General features: G+C 43.2%; 1 protein-coding gene across 4 annotated transcripts in view; it reads right to left on the bottom strand.

Annotated features, from left to right (window-relative positions):
• The window catches only part of BRIP1 (BRCA1 interacting DNA helicase 1), a 967,251-nt gene that overhangs the window by 919,006 nt on the left and 27,554 nt on the right, over positions 1-20,691 (bottom strand). Inside the window, exon 2 of one of the 4 annotated variants that reach the window (XM_069226444.1) lies at positions 3,065-3,210. The exons of the other annotated variants lie outside the window; for them this stretch is intronic. The gene's annotated coding sequence lies outside the window, so the exon portion shown is untranslated. The remainder of the gene's footprint in view (positions 1-3,064; positions 3,211-20,691) is intronic. 4 annotated transcript variants of the gene reach the window in all.

Raw genomic sequence — 20,691 nt, 5'->3', positions numbered from 1 at the left:
AATAAAATATATCTAGGTTAAAGTGCACAATGGCAGGCCTAATACGCTAAAATGCCGCGTACAAAATTATAACTAAAATGGCTACACGACACCCTCCCCTTGCCGGGTCAAAGGTGGTTCAAAGCCTATTTGAATATATAAAAGCTAATAAAATGTATCCTAAAGCCTATATATATGGAAATGTCAATAATGACAAGTTAGAAGACACTTGAGCATGTATTAAAAGGACAATTTAAAATGTTAATTGTGGCGTCAAGAAAAGCCAAATTTCAAAAGTCATTTTTAAAGTTGCCAACTGAAATCGGGATAATTGAAGATAGGAAATCTTCCAGTTCGGCAGGTGGTAAAGTAGGAAGTTCATCGCCAAGGAAAACCAAGGAGCATTCATGTTCTAAAGCCTGAGCTCCAGCCGAGGCAGCAGCATTCTGTGGTGTGCCCAACAGTGAGTTTGGAACTGCATGAGACACAAAGGGTAACTCATAAACGGCTTCCCATAGCTAACGCACCCTCAACGCGCATGTCTGGTAATAAGCCTTCAGCGAGAACATCAACAGATCAGCGTCCGTCCAATGAAAGCAAGCACTGCGTAGAAAGACAAAAACTTTCAGTGCACATTCAAAAGGGCACTAGAGACACCGAAGCACGGGCTGCACACAATTCAAAACCGGTCTGAATGACAGAGACCAGTCACACTCCAATAGCTCCAGGAGTGGCGCTCCAAAGTACTGCATCATGCATTCACGACACAGCTGCGCTGGTAGAAGCGCTTTCAGTCCTCCTTGTTGTAAAGGAACAGCCATTGCTTAGAAAAATGTAGCAACAGCAAAAAGGCACGTATTATGACCAAAGTTATCAGAAATCCCCCGAAAATACTGGAGAATATTGGTGTATGGTTGAAGGTATTAAGGCAAATATAGAGGAGAAGGTGTGAACGATACCAGAACCAATAGCCTTAAAGAAATGTGCGATTCCAGTAGTACTGGACGCATTAAATATCCGACCTACGAGTTCACCAAAGTGTCTCGGAAAGTTAGTACTCAAGAGGGACTGTATCTCTGTGGATGACCTCGCAACCTGAAGCGCATGGGTCTTGCGTGCAGATGTAAGTGCCACATGTTTTTGAAACAATAAAGCCTTCAGCCTTCTAAACTTGTCAAAATTCACATTTGAAGTAGCGATATGGAGACAAATCTCAGCTACTTCCCTTTGTTATGTTGGAGGAAAAAGTACATTCCCGCAGCATGTAACAATTTTGGAGACCGAAACGACAAACTATTCCGGCTCACATCCCCCAACAGCTCTCACTATTAAGAAGCACATAGCTGCCATTCGAGAGCACCTGAAACACAGGCCTAATCAAGGAGACTGGGACTCCCTTCAGATAACAAGCCAAGTTTGCTGCCGAATCGTTGCACACCCGTGAAAGGATAGCTGTTTACAAACCATTGAATGGCTGACAGAAGTCTTGCATTCACTACCACTAAGAAAGGCCTATTTCATGCCACTGAGACATTTGTACGAAAAGGGTAGCTCCCACACCACATGTATGTAACTATCTCCTAGCCTTTCATATCTGCCCACTGGAATGTATTTTAAGCAGGATGTGAATTGAAGTGTTGAAATAGGCAGATTGATGACCCCATGTATTAACCACTCAGCAGATGGTATTTCAGCCACAGTAAAAGGCAACTTTTCCAATACTTAACATGACATAAGTGGCTTCCTTCTTAGCCAATAGTTTTTGTTGTCGCGTTACATTAAATGTAGAAAATATGTCCCTCGCGCTAAAGGGCTGCCAGGGAATGTGACCTGCTTTCAGTGTTTGTAGTGTTCAACCTAACTGCATAATGGATCTTAGTATACTCTGTCCATGGTGTAAAGAAGACATGTTGCTCTGTACTATGTCTATTGCAGAGAAAACTATGTTTAAGGTGTATATTCGGTCAGACAGGGTATTAATTCCATTATCTATAACAGCTAATGCTTGCTGTAAATGTCCCTGGTCTATTTGCCGTAACCAGGCAGCAGCTTCTTGTTGAGAAAGCTTCCAAATTTCATTATAACTGCATATAAGAAGCGCTTTCTGCGTTGTTTTCTGGGGTCCAACAGGAAAAACCGTAAGTCAGTATTATAAGACAGGAGACTGAGGAGTTCTTTAACAGCATCTAGTAAGGAACTCTTCAACCATTGCTGGCATAGTTTCCCTACATTGCATGTTGTCACTATACCCGCGTGTTCAGCTGGCATATAGCTAGGGTCAGGCCTACTTGTTCTAAAACCCCCTGTGGAGTTTACAAAGCATTTATGACACCCATTAGTATTTATTGGCCACAATAACCACCCACCAGGGCGTGAAAGTGAGGCATTAAATATGTCATTTTGGACCCATTCATCGAGCTGATGTTCTGTAGCATTGATAAACTTTTGCAATTTGTAACATTTTGCAGGGGCAAGAATACTGGGTGCCCAAACAACTTGTCTGTTGTACAGTTTCATTTAAAAATATCATTTGAACAGGTATCAGACATGCTCTATATAAAGCTTCCTTTCCCCTTATTTGCCAATTTTTTGTTCCCCACATACTTTTTAAAGTCAATCGACTTCAACCAATATTCATAGCCTTCTATTGCCAACCAGGAAACGGAGGAATCCGAATAAACGAATGTTATATCTGTCAATAATATATGTACATTTTCCATCAATGGCAATTTGAAATAATATGACTCACCATTTTTAACATTGTGCCCAGAAAAGTATGCTCATTTTTCAGAATATGTTTTAGAACTCCCTTGTGGTGGAGTCGAGAACTGTTCCCATTGTGTGTAATAAAAAATAGTCTTTGGGGTACTTGCTTTGTGAATGAAATGGTGTCCATAATAATTATAACAGAACATGTCTCCATAATTCTCTTTGGATTCTTAAACATCCTCACTTTCAAATACAGTCAAATACTGTATCTCAGTCATCATAGAATCAACTGTTTCACTTCCCAGTCATCAGAAACAACTCCGGGTATTATTACATCATTCATAGAAAGTTTAGACACATATGGTATTTGAATTACCTCAGTCGGGCCGTATATATCAAATGTGACTTTATCCCACACAATCCCATTGGGAATTGGTATCTCGGAAATGTTCACGAAAGACAAGTCTCTGCGGACCTTGCGAGAAGAGAAATGGGGTTTCAGGACCTCATCCACCAGTTCAACTGTTGATTATTCAGGAAGGTAATGACCATGTATTAGTAGAAAGAAAAGTAATAACAAATCCAATCCAAACGAGGAAAGCCAATATGAGTCAAGGAAAGCCACAGATAGTTCCATGGGAAAATAAAGTAGTTACTTTTAAGCCAAATTATCAGCTTACGTGTTTTTGACAGTTCAGATGCAGAAGAGGCCGATGAGTCAGAGAAGGTGTCAGTAATGTATGAGGCTGGCCTCGCTAATAGTGGGTACCCTGTGGTACTTACACCCTGTGCCAGGTCCAGTTATCCCTTATTAGTAGAATAGAGGTGTTTCTAGCAGTTTAGGCTGATAGAAGGTAGCTATGGCAAAGCAGCTTAGGCTGAACTAGGAGACATGCAAAGCTCCTACTATACCACTTATATCATATGCACAATATCATAAGAAAACACAATACTCAGAGTTACTAAAAATAAAGGTACTTTATCTTTATGACAATATGCCACAAGTATCTCAGTGAGCACCCTCAGTAAGAAGGTAAGTAATATACACAAGTTATATGTACACAACCCCAAAACAGGTAAGTAAGAGAAAGAAAAGTAATGCAAACAATGTAGAATTACAATAGGATGCAATAGGTGAACAGAGGTCTAGGGGCAACACAAACCATATAATCCAAAAGTTGAATGTGAATCACGAATGGACCCCAGACCTATGGGAGCTTGTAGAGGGTCGCTGGGACTGTCAGAAAACAGTCAGGGTGTCTAAGATACCCCACCCCAAGACCCTGAAAAGTAGGAGTAAAGTACACCTACTACCCCAAAAGGACACAATTGTCGTGATAGGGGGATTCTGCAAGAACCACAAACACCAGCAAAGCACTGATGATGGATTCCGTGACCTGAGGACCTGCAAGGCAAGGGGACCAAGTCCAAGAGTCGCGGTAGTGTCCGGGGGGGCAGGAGCCCAGGAAACCCCGGATGAAGGTGCAAGGAAGCTGCCTCCGGATGGAAGAAGCTTAGGATTCTGCAATAAAGAAGAGAGCTATGAATTTCTCCTTTGGATGGAAGATGTCCCACGGCATGCTGAAGGTTGCAGAAGTGTTCCCACGCAGAAATACCGCAAACAAGCCTTGCTAGCGGCAAGGGTCGTGGTAGAGGTTTTTGGGTGCTGCTGTGGACCAGGAAGGACCAGGATGTCGCCCCTTGGAGGAGGAGACAGAGGGGGCACTCAGCAAATCAGAGAGCCCCCACAGAAACAGGCAGCACCGGCAGAAGTACCCGAACAGACACTTAGAAGATTTGTGAACCGGAGCTGGCTCAGAGTCACAAAGGAGAATCCCACGACGTCGGAGGCCAACTCAGAGGGTTGAGCACCGCAGGACGGAGTGCTGGGGGCCCATGCTAGGCTGTGCACAAAGGAAATCCTGGAAGAGTGCACAGGAGCCAGAGCAGCTGCAAATCATGCAGTACACAGGTTTGCAGTCTAGCGTGGGGAGGCAAGGACTTACCGCCACCAAACTTGGACTGAAGGATCACTGGACTGTGGGAGTCACTTGGATAGAGTTCCTGTGTTCCAGGGACCACGCTCGTCAGGATGAGAGGGGACCCAGAGGACCGGTGATGCAGTCTTTTGGTGCCTGCGTTAGCAGGGGGAAGATTCCGTCGACCCACTGGAGATTTCTTCTTGGCTTCCAGTGCAGGGTGAAGGCAGGTGATCCCCAGAGCATGCACCACCAGGAAACAGTTGAGAAAGCCGGCAGGATGAGGCGCTACAATGTTGCTGGTAGTCGTCTTGCTACTTTGTTGCGGTTTTGCAGGCGTCCTAGAGCAGTCAGCAGCCTATCCTTGGCAGAGGTCGAAGAGGGAAGTGCAGAGGAACTCTGGTGAGCTCTTGCATTTGTTATCTGAAGAATTCCCCAGAGGAGAGAACCTAAATAGCCAGAAAAGGAGGTTTGGCTACCAAGAAAGGAGAATTGGCTACCAAGAGAGGTAAGAGCCTATCAGAGGGGGTCTCTGACGTCACCTGCTGGCACTGGCCACTCAGAGCAGTCCAGTGTGCCCCCAACACCTCTGTTTCCAAGATGGCATAGGTCTGGGACACACTGGAGGTGCTCTGGGCACCTCCCCTGGGAGGTACTGGTCAGGGGAGTGGTCACTCCCCTTTCCTTTCCTTTCCTTTGTCCAGTTTCGCGCCAGAGAAGGGCTGGGGGAATCCCTGAACCGGTGTAGACTGGCTTATGCAGAGATGGGCACCATCTGTGCCCGTCAAAGCATTTCCAGAGGCTGGGGGAGGCTACTCCTCCCCAGGCGTTCACACCTATTTCCAAAGGGAGAGGGTGTAACACCCTCTCTCAAACGAAATCCTTTGTTCTGCCTTCCTGGGCCAGGGATGTCTGGACCCCAGGAGGGCAGAATCCTGTCTGAGGGGTTGGCAGCAGCAGCAGCTGCAGTGGAAACCCTGGAAAGGCAGTTTGGCAGAACCCGGGTTCTGTGCTAGAGACCCGGGGGATCATGGAATTGTCCTCCCTATACCAGAATGGTATTGGGGGGACAATTCCATGATCTTAGACATGTTACATGGCCATGTTCGGAGTTACCATTGTGACGCTATACATAGGTAGTGACCTATGTAAAGTGCACGCGTGTAATGGTGTCCCCGCACTCACAAAGTCTGGGGAATTTGCACAGAACGATGTGGGGGCACCTTGGCTAGTGCCAGGGTGCCCACACACTAAGTAACTTGGCACCAGACCTTCACCAGGTGAAGGTTAGACATATAGGTGACTTATAAGTTACTTACGTGCAGTGAAAAATGGCTGTGAAATAACGTGGACGTTATTTCACTCAGGCTGCAGTGGCAGGCCTGTGTAAGAATTGTCTGAGCTCCCTATGGGTGGAAAAAGAAAAGCTGCAGCCCATAGGGATCTCCTGGAACCCCAATACCCTGGGTATCTAAGTACCATATACAAGGGAATTATATGGGTGTACCAGTATGCCAATGAGAATTGTTAAATTGAGTCACTAGCCTGCAGTGACAAATTTAGAAAGCAGAAAGAGCATAAACACTGAGGTTCTGGTTAGCAGAGCCTCAGTGATACATTTAGGCACCACACAGGGAACACATACAGGGCATATACTATGAGCACTGGGGTCCTGCCTAGCAGGATCCCAGTGACACAGGGGCTAAAACATACATACATACATTTAGTGAAAATGGGGTTGACATGTCAGGCAAGATGGTACTTTCCTACACCATGTATTAGTAGAAAGAAAAGTAAAGTAATAACAAAGCCAATCCAAACGAGGAAAGCCAATATAAGTCAAGGAAAGCCACAGATAGTTCCATGAGAAAATAAAGTAGTTTCTTTTAAGCCAAATTATCAGCTTACGTGTTTTTGACAGTTCAGATGCAGAAGAGGCCGAGGAGTCAGAGAAGGTGTCAGTAATGTCGGCAAAGTATCCAGAAGCAGTTTGTGCAAAAACTGGAGCCGTATTCTGAAGAGAAGAACTGCCAGAAGTCTCCCGTGGCGGTTCGTAATAGACAATGCCATCCGTTTGTGTAGAATTTGAGAATGATTGTTCAATATTTTCTGTGTTACTTGTTGTAAAAGATACGAGTAGAACTAATGAAAGGTCATTTTCCACCCTCCCCTAAGCTCGGAGAGGTGTCAGTGTTGCTCTTTAAAACTTGTAGAGGGACATCTTGACCAGTACTGAGAGGGATTTGGGTACTACTGGTTGTTCCTCTTGGTAAACTGTGCAGGATCGGCCACATGGTGTAACCGGACATTGTCAAAAAAGAAAGCGGGTTTTCTTTAGAGCCAGGCAGCGGGGGTAGAATGACAGTTCTAGTACCGTGTATTCTCAGGACTGCAACCTGTGCACGATAGGAAGGACCAAACTCCTTTTTCACAGCAACATTTTCAAGTATCAGATCCCCAATCTTTGGAATCCAGCCAGTAGATGTTATTAGTAAATCTTTAATTCCTAAGGAGGCAGCACTGGCAGAAGCGCTGTCATTACGGAACTGTTGTAATTCCTGCAAGACAGTGACACGTTCATTTATGTCAAAAGGTGTTTCTGCCACCTCCACGCCAGGACCATTCAGATCTGAAACATATATTAGAGTTCCAAACTGGCACTCATATGAAGTACGAACAACCAGGGACCTTCCAGGCAGATTATTAAGTGCTCTCTGGACTCCATACAGCTGATTAAGCCAACTACGACCCGTACCTAGTATTGGCTGTTAAGGATTGCTTTAAATCTCAGTTTCGCCGCTCCACGACACCATTTCCCTCTGGATGAAATGGAGACGAGTAATGGAGTTGGACCCCTAACGAAGCCATGGCATCCATGAATGCCCTTGAGGCAAAAGCAGGGCCGAGTGGAAAGCCGCAACTGCATGTGTGCCGATAAAGACTTGCAAATCTTTAATAACAGTCCGAGCGTCAGCTGAGCATTGTGGCCACACCATAGAAATCTGGAGCAGGAGTCACCAGTGACTAAGATGTATTTGTATGCACTATGAGGAGTCACACCCTAACAATAAACCTCTCACGCATTGTGAAATCGAGCTGTGTCAAGCCCGTTCTCGATGGCGGAGATGGGTGGATGGGAATATAAATAAATATATATCTTCAAGGAGATGTGGAGTTAAGAATAGTAACCCTATACTTACCCTTTTGTACTTACCTTCTCAATATTTTGGACCTAGATATTTTGGTCCTTGATATTCTGTCCACACAATATTTTTGTTTCATTGGAGTTACCTTATTACATTTAGTAAGTGGTAATTTACAAATGGGAACAAGTAACCAATGCAGGTTTGGTGTCTTTGGAATTGTAATGAAAACCACTCTCTCATAGTAAAGTCTGATATTTATTACAATTTTGAAAATACCACTTTTAGAAAGTGGCATTTTCCTGCCATAGCCATTTAGTGTCTGCACCCTGGCACTGGGTCACATTAACAGGTGTGGGTGACAGTTTGGCTTTGTGTATTCCTAATAGACAGCCACTCACAATAGAGCGCTTAGGTGTGCCTCAATGGGCCATCACTAGCAGGATGGAAGCGTGGAGCTGGACACAGCCCTACTAACACTTGAATAGGCTGTGTCCTGCCTCCACATAAAGAACTGCATACCCCCTGTAGTTAGTCTAAAGCCAGGGAAGGCAGCAAACCTGTACACTTCAAAGGGAAGCATCTAGAAGCTTCTACCGATTCAGAGGAAGACCCAGGTACAAATACTGGACCTCAGTCACCAAATCTTCAGTACACTTCTGGACCTGTGGAGACTCTGCCAGGAAGAAGGACTGCTGTACTGTTGAAAGGACTGCCACTCTGCTGGATTGCTGCCTTGCTGCCCTCCTGCCTGAGTCAGAGGAATTGGACCTGCACCTGAACCCAGGTCTCCTAGAGTGACTCCAAGGGCTAGTCTGCTGGCTTCCTGTTCAGAGCCACAGGGCATAACAGGCTCACAACCACCAGAACTACCACCCATATCCAGCTGGAGAAAGTCCCTGATCCCCTAAGGGGTTCCCCTCAGGTCCTAGACCATCAGTGTGAAATTTAAATTTTTTGCAGCCTCAAACAGGCCCTTTGGCCCCGAAACCCTGTCACTCGCACAGCCCTCCAACACAAAGTTCTGTCAACTCTTTGAGCTACAGCATCAACTGCTCGCTGGGGAGGGCCATCATGAAGGTCAAAGCCTGTCCTCTCAACACAACAACAGGTTCTTCACACTACAGCAAGGACAATCCAGGATGCCAGGCCAGCTTTTTGCGCTATATTGACGACTGTTCGTGACACCAGGCCACAATGCTTCTCTGCTCCTCGTGGCCTCCTCCACCACGAACAGGACTTTTTGTGATGGAATAAGAAGGTAACTTTTCAGCGAGGCTAACCTAGTCCCTGTATCCGACCTGCACTCCACGAGGTCAGCCTGAACTTGTGACTTTCTCCCGGTCTCGCACAACCAGACAGTGGTGAATAGCACTTTGTGATTTTTGGCACTATTTTCACTTAAATGTTTAAAATTGCATATCTCGGTTTCATTCGATTTTTTGTCGTTTTGGTCTTGATTTATTAACTTTTCTTCTATATATCTAAACTGCTGTGGGATTTTTCTAGCCTCTAAGTTAAACCGGACTGCTCTGTGCCAAGCTACCAGAAGTTTGAGCACAGGGTAATTTGCACTCTGCTTGTGTCTCACCCTGATAAAGATTATGGTGGTTACTTAAGGAGGTTTTCACCGCCTCAGCCAGTAAGCCAACTTCTCACAGTACCCTCACCCTGACACTTTACAAAATATTATATAAACATTATCAGGGCACAGGAAGTCAGTCCCCGAGTCCTGTAATGGAAGCCACAACATTTCTTCCGATGTTGCGCCCCGCCAATCAGAGAGCTGAATTCCGCATGATCGATTTCGGTCCCACAGAAGCGAAATGACCAATGGGAGAAACAGCCTACTCTGCCAATTCCCAGACCTGCTGGATTTCCAATCTCTATGTTTTTTAACCTAAACTTCTCCAAACCTATGGAAAAGATTTACATCAAATCACAAGCAGTGTAATTTCTGGGTGAAGATCTAGTTTTTAGCACAATTTGGTGTAATTGTGTGAAGCTGTTTTTTTTCGGCACCGTTGTCTTATTTTCACTCTCGAAATCGCATGGGCGAATTGTGCTTTGGGAACCTCCTTTTTTCTCAGCCCCCACTTGATGGCGGATCACCCTGAAGCTTTCGAGGAAGAAGGTGGGTGAGCTTTTTTCTGGAAAGTTATATTATAAGTGATTTTTTGTTTTGCCAATAACTTCACACTGTTTGACGAATCTTCATGAAATTTTTCAACAATAGTTTGCCACTCACTTCAGCTGCTGTCTTGAAAGTTTCATGGTGATTTGTCAAGCGGGGGCCGAGAAAAAGGGAGGGTCCCAATTGTGTTTTTCCCCATGCAATTTCCCATAGGGATTTTGAATACCACTTCAGCAAAAACCAGTGAAAGGAATTACACCAAATTTGGAAGAAAGCAAGATCGTGGTCCAGAAAGATCTCTTTTTCTGATCTGCTGTAAATCTGTTCAGTTGTTTTGGAATTATTAAAAGGGAAAAAAGGAAACATAGATATCTAGGAACGCAGATCCTTTGCAGATCCACTTGTGGGGAAAGCAAGGCTCTTATTGGATGACCGCAACTTGACCGGTAACTTGAGGCTGCCATTTTCTTTTTGGCATTGGGTGAGGGGAGAACAAAAAACATTGCAAAACAAACGTAAGAGGTCAGGGTAGAGATATCCTGACACCATTGGAAATAAGAAGGGTGGGCAAAAATTTACCTGATTTTTTTTTCTTCGGCAAAATCGCAGATTCGTATATCCACTGTGGGGCTCAGCACAGCCCCCCAGCATGAACTCAAAGGATCCAAAAAATAAATACAACTACTACCAAACCAAAACCTGCTGCGCATTGTCAAAGGGTTAGATGCATGCAGGGGGGTTGGTTGCATAACAGGCCCTAGGGCCAAACCCCGCTACACACGACTGAAGGTCAAGCATGGCAGTGGTTGTCTTACAGTGCGGTAATTTGAAATTACTTTAACACATACAAATTCACTAACCAAAGGTTACAGGGACATTATAGTTAGGTTAACATTTTACTCATACAAAGCCATAGAAATATTGCAGTGATAGTTATACTTATCTGAAGAAACCATAACTCATGCAGTTAAGTGACTTTAGGTAATGAGTCATAGTTTCGTAACATGAGTATTACTATAACTGCTGAATTTCTATGGTTTTGTATGGGTAAAATAACCTAACTATAACATCCCTATGATTTATATATATATATACACATATATATATACACACACACACACACACACACACACACACACACACTTTTGACAGAAACTCGACCTCAAATAATAAGGTAGTATTCATCAGGAAAACTTACGTGAACCATCCTAAATGGAGAATTCTTCAGGATAAAAATAAAGTGTTCTTTAAATTCAGAATTTGACAAACGAAATCAAGAGATAATGCAGCAATACAAAGCAAACAGTAGCCTACAATGATAATCATGAAACACCTAATAAAGAGATGAAAATCAAAGCGGAACTCCTCAATACATGTGGCAAAAAAAGAAACAAAATAACGATAACAAAATATTTACGACATAAAATTCAGAAGAAGCATCTGGACTCAAAAAAATCCTGATTAAATATTGAGGGTTAATAAATAGTGATGAGACTATTTCAGATTTAATTGTGCAAACACTATTAATCACACACAGGGAAGTCGGAGCAGACTAGTTCACAGCCCTCTTCAAAATAAAATAAAAAATAAATCAAAACATTAATGATAAAGCACAAAGCGCTTTTAAAAATGCAATCACTGCAATTCATGTAAAACAGGTAAAAATGTTCAGCAATACGAAACATGGGCAGGTCAAATGAAAATGATAAAACACAGGACCAAACTCCATGAGCAAATATGTGATACATCCCGCATACAAATGCAACCACAAATATGTGAGAAGTACAAAATGTGCTTTAAAAAACATATTTTGGAACATATAGCAGCTGTCAATAACAAAGAGGCATCCCGAACAGACACTTGGGGGTGAAACACTATAGCGACTACTTAATAGCACAAAAGAAGGATTAATGACAACCAGTGACCAAGGCAGGAATAGGATACAATGCATCTCAACCGTTTGTTTGTGCATAATGTACACAAAATAAACAAGGAATTGAATTCGAACTATGGGGTTTGGAACCTCACATCCACACCCTCGATAAGAGCACCCCAACTACAAAGCAAATGTGTATATATAATTTATATTTATGCCTATGAAAATGAAGCATAACATGGAGCAATAAAATATCAAATTTTGCAACTAGTGTTCTGATAAACATGTTCAGACACTTAGAATAAGATGAAAGTGACCTTTACACTTTTGTATTCATAGTAGAGCTGCATCTTGCTATTCTGCTTCACAGACTCCAAGGTTCCATATAATAATCACTTTCAAAGAAAATACCTGCATCTAAACTCACAAGGCCTGTTTAGTGAGACGGTTCTCTAATTGCAGTTAATGCCATTTGTTGAAGGAAAAGGCATGGCACAGAGCCACAAAATGTAATCTACTATTTCTAACCACTGTTGAGGGCGGGAGGGACATCACAATCCACTCAACGCTACGCATCACTTGTCATGGACCTTCCAACCACTGAAAGGTAAAATATATCATATTGTGTTCTGGACATCTGTGTATATCCTATATATTGAAACAAATACACAACAAAAATATATGCGTTAAAGAACATTATGGTGATATACTGAGCTTTGTAACTGTACAATATTTGAGAGAAAAAAAAGCAGAAAGCTCCTATATAAAATTTCAGCTGAAGGAACCTTATCAATATGATATACAACCTAAATATATTTGACAGTTACTACTTAAGGTTTGCTGTGCACCCACAACTCCATGCACAGCTCATAGCATAATGCAGGATGATGACCAGCAACATTATAAATAGTGACTGAGGACATCCCATGGGAGCTGTCCTACTGGCTCGTCAAGCTAGATGTTGTATTTTATACACATGCTGTTACAGCAGAACCAGGGCTTTGGAAGTTTGTGCATTTCTTCTGTGTTACAGATCACTGAAACTCTTGGATAATACCAGCATTCTACTGTAAATCATGGAGCATGGCTTAAGAACTAATAACATCACCACCACATACGAGCAACAAAAACAGGATACGGCGATGGTCATCTATTTTGCTCCAACTAAACAAATTTATTTATGGACAAGTGGGAGCTGGATGTGCCATAGAGAGGAGATAATATTCAGGAAAAGATTAATAAAGTGGTACTATACATCAAATTTATAGATTACCTATTTCTGATCAGGAATGATCCAAAATGTGAGACCGAATTATTTATATTAACATTGACTAGTAGTGCTTTTAGTCTCCAGTTCACCCATGATAAAAGTAGCATAGGAGTAGAGACTATTTAGACATCGGGGTGCAGATCAGAAATAAGAAATTATATATGCACACCACTGTTTACGGAAAACGTACATCAACTAATAGTGCCTTACTACTGTGTCCTCCAAGCAGAGGGCAGAACTGATGGATGGAAGATTTAGGGCTGTTTCTGTCAGCCTTTCACTCAAGTATCAGTACTCCGATATCCCGATTACACCAGACAATCCATGGTTGAAACAAATGCTTCTAAAAGAGCAGTCAGAGCGGTTCTATTACAAGTTGAGCCTGACAGTGGTCTTGACCCTCCAGTGATAGCCCATGTTCTAACATCCACTGATCAGAGATCCTCAAGTCTTAGATCAAGCACTTTTACCCATAAAACAAGCCTGCATGAAATGGAGACATCTCTTGTTGGGAGCCAGGGAAACTTTTGAAGGTAGTACAGATCATCAGAACTTACAATTTCCACAGAGCATGCAGTGCCAAAATAGTTGCCAGTGAGCGTATTTATTTTTTACAGACTACTTCTGTATCCTTTACATTCCTGTATCTCTGAATACAGTTAATGATGCACTAACATATTTTGATTATACATAATCAATTAAAAACCTAGAAGTTGGTGAACTTCCTCTTTCTTCTACCTAGACTTCTTTTACCTAGACCTTAGTGTGTTCTTTCCTTCAGAAAGTATGAGGCACACAGGCGCTTCCTTGACAAGGAAGAGTTGAAAATTCGATGTCCATAATTTACCATTATGATTGTTACTTTTGGCATAAGGCCTTGTTTACTCCTACACGACCCTTACAGGAAGAGGAGCCAAAACTGTGCATGATACCACAATCTGTGGTCATCGAGGTGTCAATTCTAATTTAGTCCTTGGCCTCCAACCCTATTGCTGGCAAATTGTTCATCAAGATGTGAAAGAATATTTGAAAGCCTTTTCAGTCTATGCCCTAGGTATATTGATTAATGAAAAGCCTTTCGACCTCTGCAGCCTTTACCCATTTTTCTCAACCAAGGCATACACTTTCGACTGACTTTATTGTTGATCTTCAGCATGGCAATCAGGTAACCACAGTGCATACCTTTTCCAAGGAGACTCCCTTTTCATCCTTCCTTCTGCAACTCAAATGTCCAAGGTATTCATCACTAAGATGGTTTTCAACTTCACAGGTTACCATATACCATCATCTCAGTCAGAGTTAAAAAGTATGTTTCATGTTTATGGAATGCTCTTTGGGTATACAACAATCACTATCTTCTGGTTTCCAGCCTCAGAAGGACAGTTTAAATAGTACCTAGAACAATATCGCCGTAGGTACAGTTAAGTCACCCCATGTAACTAATGTCACTAGCTATATCTTTATCTCCAACAGAATTTTTTGGTTAGACACTCTGCTACCAAGTTACCACATTTTTGTTGTCTCCAATGCTATCATATGTGGATAGTTCAACTCCTCAACTGAATCCAATGGTACCTGCAGCCTTTGAGTTCATGGACGAGTGACAAAAGCAAAGGCAATTCATAACATAGAAACTACAACAGGCTAAGAAGACCCTGAAACTGTCATTATCTTTCTCCCCTGTTCACCTGTGTATGCCTGGTGGCTATGGAGAAGTACTACTCTGAACTTCATAGGTGCTTAAGTAGTTTACTGGAGAGGTCAGTGGTACCTGCAGAATGAGGGCATCACTTTGCGTGCGGCTGTGATGTGTGCATTATGTAGTGCACACAAGTAGACTCACAAGACTTGCATTCGTGGCAGCCATCTTGGATCCTCAGAGTATAAGCTCCTCCTGTTTCAGAGGGCCTTGCCAGGCAATTGTGGTACTTTGTTGCTCAGTAGATTGGAGCACACTACAATTACTCTAGAGTTGTGCAGGGCTTGCCATTTTCAGAGAAGTGTTCTGCATAAACACCTAAGATCAAGCACTTAAACTCTGAATTGCACACGAGTCTCAGAGTCATTCAAGGTAAGAGGATGCAAAAAGGGGGTGGTGGAAGATGTAAAGAGACAACAACAATTGTTATAAATACTAATACTAATAATGATAGTGATAAAGTGAAAACAATGACTTACAATGAAGATGAAAAGGAATTAGTACAAACAAACAATGACACCTTTTTTGCAAGTTTACTAATAGGGGTTGTTTTGGGGTCGATTCACAAAGTCATGAATGAATACATAACATCGAAAATGATTACATCATAAAACGTTCACCTGTTGTACTATTTCCCACATTCAAAACTGCTCTTGTAAATCGCCCCCTTACAATCTAAACTGGGGATGACATGAAATACCTAACAGGAAGTCAAGAGCAAAAAAAGAAGAGCTGTGCCGCCAGTTGTAAAAGGTATAATTTGCTGACTTTCAGCTGTGTTGGCGGGCTCTAGATCATTGTTAATTTTGAGTTTTGTTATCTATAACCGCAAAAATAAAAATAGAAAACAAAAACAAAAAAAAATAGAAAAAAAAGAACTGTCAAGAAACCACTTAAAGAAATTCTTAGGGAAAAAAACAGATGGCCTAAAGGAACCGTAGAAGGCCTTGGTCAAGTACTAGAAATACAAGGCCTGTAGATCAGAAATGCAACACCCACAACGCTGACAGGAACATCAGGATATTACACACAACAGGAAAGCATACCAAGGAAAAAATGATGTGGCACCCTAATTTGTCATCGATGTCTTTGAATGACGCTGTAAATGTTAATGCACGGGGTTCAAGACAAAGGTTAAGCTCAAAATAATACAATGCATATAGTGCATAACCAATAGGGGAAATAGCTACAAATAGAAGAACAACTATTGAGAGAGGTATAAATAAAGTCAAAAGGCTCTGACAACTGGAGTCAAAGAAGAAAATGAGGGTGGGCAATAAACACCCCATACTACGATGTGGCAATTTATAGGAATGGTTAGATTAGACGTAATTCAGACTAGATGGCATGCAACTTAATTAAGTCATATCATATGAAGCGAGGCGATGAGCACGAATTAAACAAAATGACCACTCCAAACATGAATGAAGTGTAATCAGACGTACTCTTATGCCTTGGTAAACACCACTCTTGTCCACCTAACCCAAATGAGTACAACTAGTCGGAGGTTAAGCAAACCGCTTTATTGCACTCGAGCAGGCACAAACCAGCACGGAGCTAGTTTGTCCTTGAGAGGAATGAACCCCAGGTGCAATTCTCCTCTCCTATTCATACAATATTATAAACAAGTCTGTGTGCAAACTCCACTCTCCACCCCTAATCCATTGGAAACTCCCTTCCAGATATGCATTAAAAAGAACAAAGCTAATCATACTACATTTAAGGCAAGCAAGAGCTTAAAAATTTATTTATTATTTAACCGCTTCTGTGCCTTGGACGAGGTGACCTCGTCCAAGGCTACAGTTCTCCTGTGCCTTGGACGAGGTCACCTCGTCCAAGGCACAGGGGAACTTGGGGGAGTGCTAGCGCGCCCCCCCGTACACCCCCCTCCCCCCAAGGCGGGTATGAAAGGGGAAGACCTTCCCCTTCCACCCCCGAACCCCCCCCACCCTCCCTGTGACGTCAGCGCGCGCTGATTTGTCACAGGGGGCTCACCCATCGCGCTTACTGAAAGAGAAATGCAAAGCATTTCTCTTTGAATCACTGGGGTAGGCCCGGAGGGGCTTCAAAGGGAAGGAAATGTATTTCCTTCCCTTTGAAGTCTCTCCCAGGGTTTCAAAAGCCGGATTGCTTGCAATCCGGCTTTTGAAACCCCACTAGACACCAGGGATTTTTTTTTTTTTTCTGAAATTGTCATAAGGGAGCGACCCCTTGGGCAAGGGTCGCTCCCAGGGGGGGCATTTTTTCGGGAAGGCCTTCTAGGCACCAGGGATCATTTTCTTTTTTTTGACCTTTTTTTTTTTTTTAGGTGGGGAGCGACCCCTTTGGCAAGGGTCGCTCCCCTTGGGGGAAAATTATAATTAGGCCATTTCTGCCCCCCTTGGGGGCAAATTGGCCTATTTTGATGAGGCCAATCTGCCCCCAAGGGGGGCAGAAACCACTAGACACCAGGGAGTTTTTTATTTGCGTGAATTTCACGCAAGGGGAGCGACCCCTTAGGCAAGGGTCGCTCCCTGGGGGGGCAAATTTATTTTAGGCCATTTCTGCCCCCCCGGGGGCAGATTGGCCGATTTTAAGTCAATGTGCCCCCAAGGGGGCAGAGACCACTAGGCACCGGGGATTTGTTTTTTGGCGCCAATGTCACGCAGGGGGAGCGACCCCGTAGGCAAGGGTCGCTCCCGGGGGGAGGGGGTTTGGGGGCAAATTTATTTTAGGCCATTTCTGCCCCGCCTGGGGGCAGAAACCTCTAGGCGCCAGGGGAATTTTTTTTTTTTGTGTTTTTGTTTTTTTTGTTTGTGTTTTTAGAGATGGGGAGCGACCCATCAGGCAAGGGTCGCTCCGTGGGGGCAAATTGTATTTAGACCATTTCTGCCCCCCTTGGGGGCAGATTGGTCGATTTTAGGTCAATCTGCCCCCAAGGGGGCAGAAACCACTAGGCACCGGGGATTTGTTTTTTGGCGCCAATGTCACGCAGGGGGAGCGACCCCGTAGGCAAGGGTCGCTCCCGGAGGGGGGGGAGGTCAAATTTATTTTAGGGCATTTCTGCCCCCCCCCTTGGGGCCAGCTGAGCTAGAGGCCAAACTCCACAGGTAGGCACTTTGCAAAAAACACCTCTGTTTTCTGTGAAAAAATATGTTGTGTCCACGTTGTGTTTTGGGCCATTTCCTTTCGTGGGCGCTAGGCCTACCCACAGAAGTGAGGTACCATTTTTATCGAGAGACTTAGGGGAACGCTGGGTGGAAGGAAATGTGTAGCTCCTCTCAGATTCCAGAACTTTCTGTCACCGAAATGAGAGGAAAAAGTGTTTTTTTGGCCAAATTTTGATGTTTGCAAAGGATTCTGGGTAACATAACCTGGTCAGAGCCCCGCAAGTCACCCCATCTTGGATTCCCCTGGGTTTCTAGTTTTAAAAAATGCGCTGTTTTGCTAGGTTTCCACAGGTGCCGGCTGAGCTACAGGCCAAAATCCACAGGTAGGCACTGTTTTCTATGACAAAATGTGATGTGTCCACGTTGTGTTTTGGGCCATTTCCTTTCGTGGGCGCTAGTCCTACCCACACAAGTGAGGTATAATTTTTATCGGGAGACTTGGGGGAACGCTGGGTGGAAGGAAATTTGTGGCTCCTCTCAGATTCCAGAACTTTCTGCCACAGAAATGTGAGGAACATGTGTTGTTTTAGCCAAATTATGAGGTTTGCAAAGGATTCTGGGTAACAGAACCTGGTCCGAGCCCCACAAGTCACCCCATCTTGGATTCCCCTAGGTCTCTAGTTTTCAGAAATGCACAGGTTTGGTAGGTTTCCCTAGGTGCCGGCTGAGCTAGAGGCCAAAACCTACAGGTAGGCACTTTGCAAAAAACACCCCTGTTTTCTTTCAAAAAATTGGATGTGTCCACGTTGCGCTTTGGGGAGTTTCCTGTCGCGGGCGCTAGGCCTACCCACACAAGTGAGGTATTATTTTTATCGGGAGACTTGGGGGAACATAGATTAGCGAAACAAGTGTTATTGCCCCTTGTCTTTCTCTACATTTTTTCCTTCCAAATATAGGAGAGTGTGTAAATAAGACATCTATTTGAGAAATGCCCTGTAATTCACATGCTAGTATGGTCACCCCGGAATTCAGAGATGTGCAAATAACCACTGCTCCTCAACACCTTATCTTGTGCCCTTTTTGGAAAAATAAAGGTTTTCTTGATAGCTATTTTTTACTATTTATATTTCAGCAAATGAATTGCTGTATACCCGGTATAGAATGAAAACGAACTGCAGGGTGCAGCTCATTTATTGGCTCTGGGTTCCTCGGGCTCTTGATGAACCTACAAGCCCTATATATCCCGCAACCAGAGGAGTCCAGCAGACGTAACAGTATATTGCTTTCGATAATCTGACATTGCAGGGAAAAGTTACAGAGTAAAACGTAGAGAAAAATTGATGTTTTTTTACCTCAATTTCAATATTTTTCTTTTTCAGTTGTTATTTTCTGTAGGAAACCCTTGTAAGATCTACACAAATGACCCCTTGCTGAATTCAGAATGTTGTCTACTTTTCAGAAATGTTTAGGTTTCTGGGATCCAGCATTGGTTTCATGCCCATTTCTGTCGCTGACTGGAAGGAGGCTGAAAGCACAAAAAATTGCAAAAATGGGGTATGTCCCAGTAAAATGCCAAAATTGTGTTGAAAAATTGGGTTTTCTGATTCAAGTCTGCCTGTTCCTGAAAGCTGGAAAGCTGCTGAGTTTAGCACCACAAACCCTTTGTTGATGCCATTTTCAGGGGGAAAACCACAAGCCTTCTTCTGCAGACACTTTTTCAATTTTTTTGAAAAAAACGAATTTTTCACTGTATTTTGGCTAATTTCTGGGCTTCCTTCAGGGGAACCCACAAAGTCTGGGTACCTCTAGAATCCCTAGGATGTTGGAAAAAAAGGAGGTAAATTTGGCTTGGTTAGCTTATGTGGACAAAAAGTTATGAGGGCCTAAGCGCGAACTGCCCCAAATAGGCAAAAAAAGGCCTGGCACAGGAGGGGGAAAAGGCCTGGCAGCGAAGGGGTTAAATCACAGGGCATAGCTAACTACAAATTGTATGGAAACAGCCTGCGGATCCTATCTCAGGATAAGCACAAATTATTAAAGGGGTATTATTATGTTTAGCAACCATTTGAAACTTTCCAAGGACAAGGCAGGCAAAGATATGCACAGGTCAACACATAAAAAAATGGCTGAACTTGTGTTCACTCCTTATGTACATTTTCTCAGAAGGCATTACGTAAAATTATGTCACAAACAAGATGATTATATGCATTGGAGATATTTGTAATCATGAATGAGAAGATAAAACTAAGATGTTGGATATTGCTGACAATAAAGAAAATAATTAGATTGGTGATTTAAAATAATGATGTCCATGATACAGAAGCACTACATTTGGAATTAAAATGTAAAACTCGAAATAATGGTTATGAGCTCAAATATATTAATAAATTGTTTTTCAAAAATATTGTGTCTGGGTGCATGCGTTCTAAAAGGTCACCCCCAGCTAATGAAAGCCTGACTAGACCATGTCTATCTAACTATGACAAGCATTTCCCCAATCAGTCAAACTGCCACTAATATCGAGGTGGCGGAGCCAGATGCCTGCTTCAGGCTCGGCACAAGGTACTTCTGGACTCTCCAGCCAAGAATGAGCTGCGCCTTAACTCCACACCCACCTATCCAGCAGAAGAGGCATCTGCCAGCAGCACGTCACCCGAGGACTTTCTGCATTTCTAATAGCCTCCATGGGGATTCAAATGGACTGATCATGAAGATGGAATTAAGTGCTGTGAAAGTGTTCCGAGAGAGAGATTATGCTGCTGAGTTTTCAGTCTGCTACGCTAAGCCTTGTCAGCTCATCAACCGCTGCCAAC

The sequence above is a fragment of the Pleurodeles waltl genome, chromosome 3_1, assembly GCF_031143425.1.
Source record: "Pleurodeles waltl isolate 20211129_DDA chromosome 3_1, aPleWal1.hap1.20221129, whole genome shotgun sequence".
NCBI classification, from domain to species: Eukaryota; Metazoa; Chordata; class Amphibia; order Caudata; family Salamandridae; genus Pleurodeles; species Pleurodeles waltl.
Note: the sequence above shows the minus strand (reverse complement) of the source record. Positions and strands in the feature narration are given on the sequence as shown.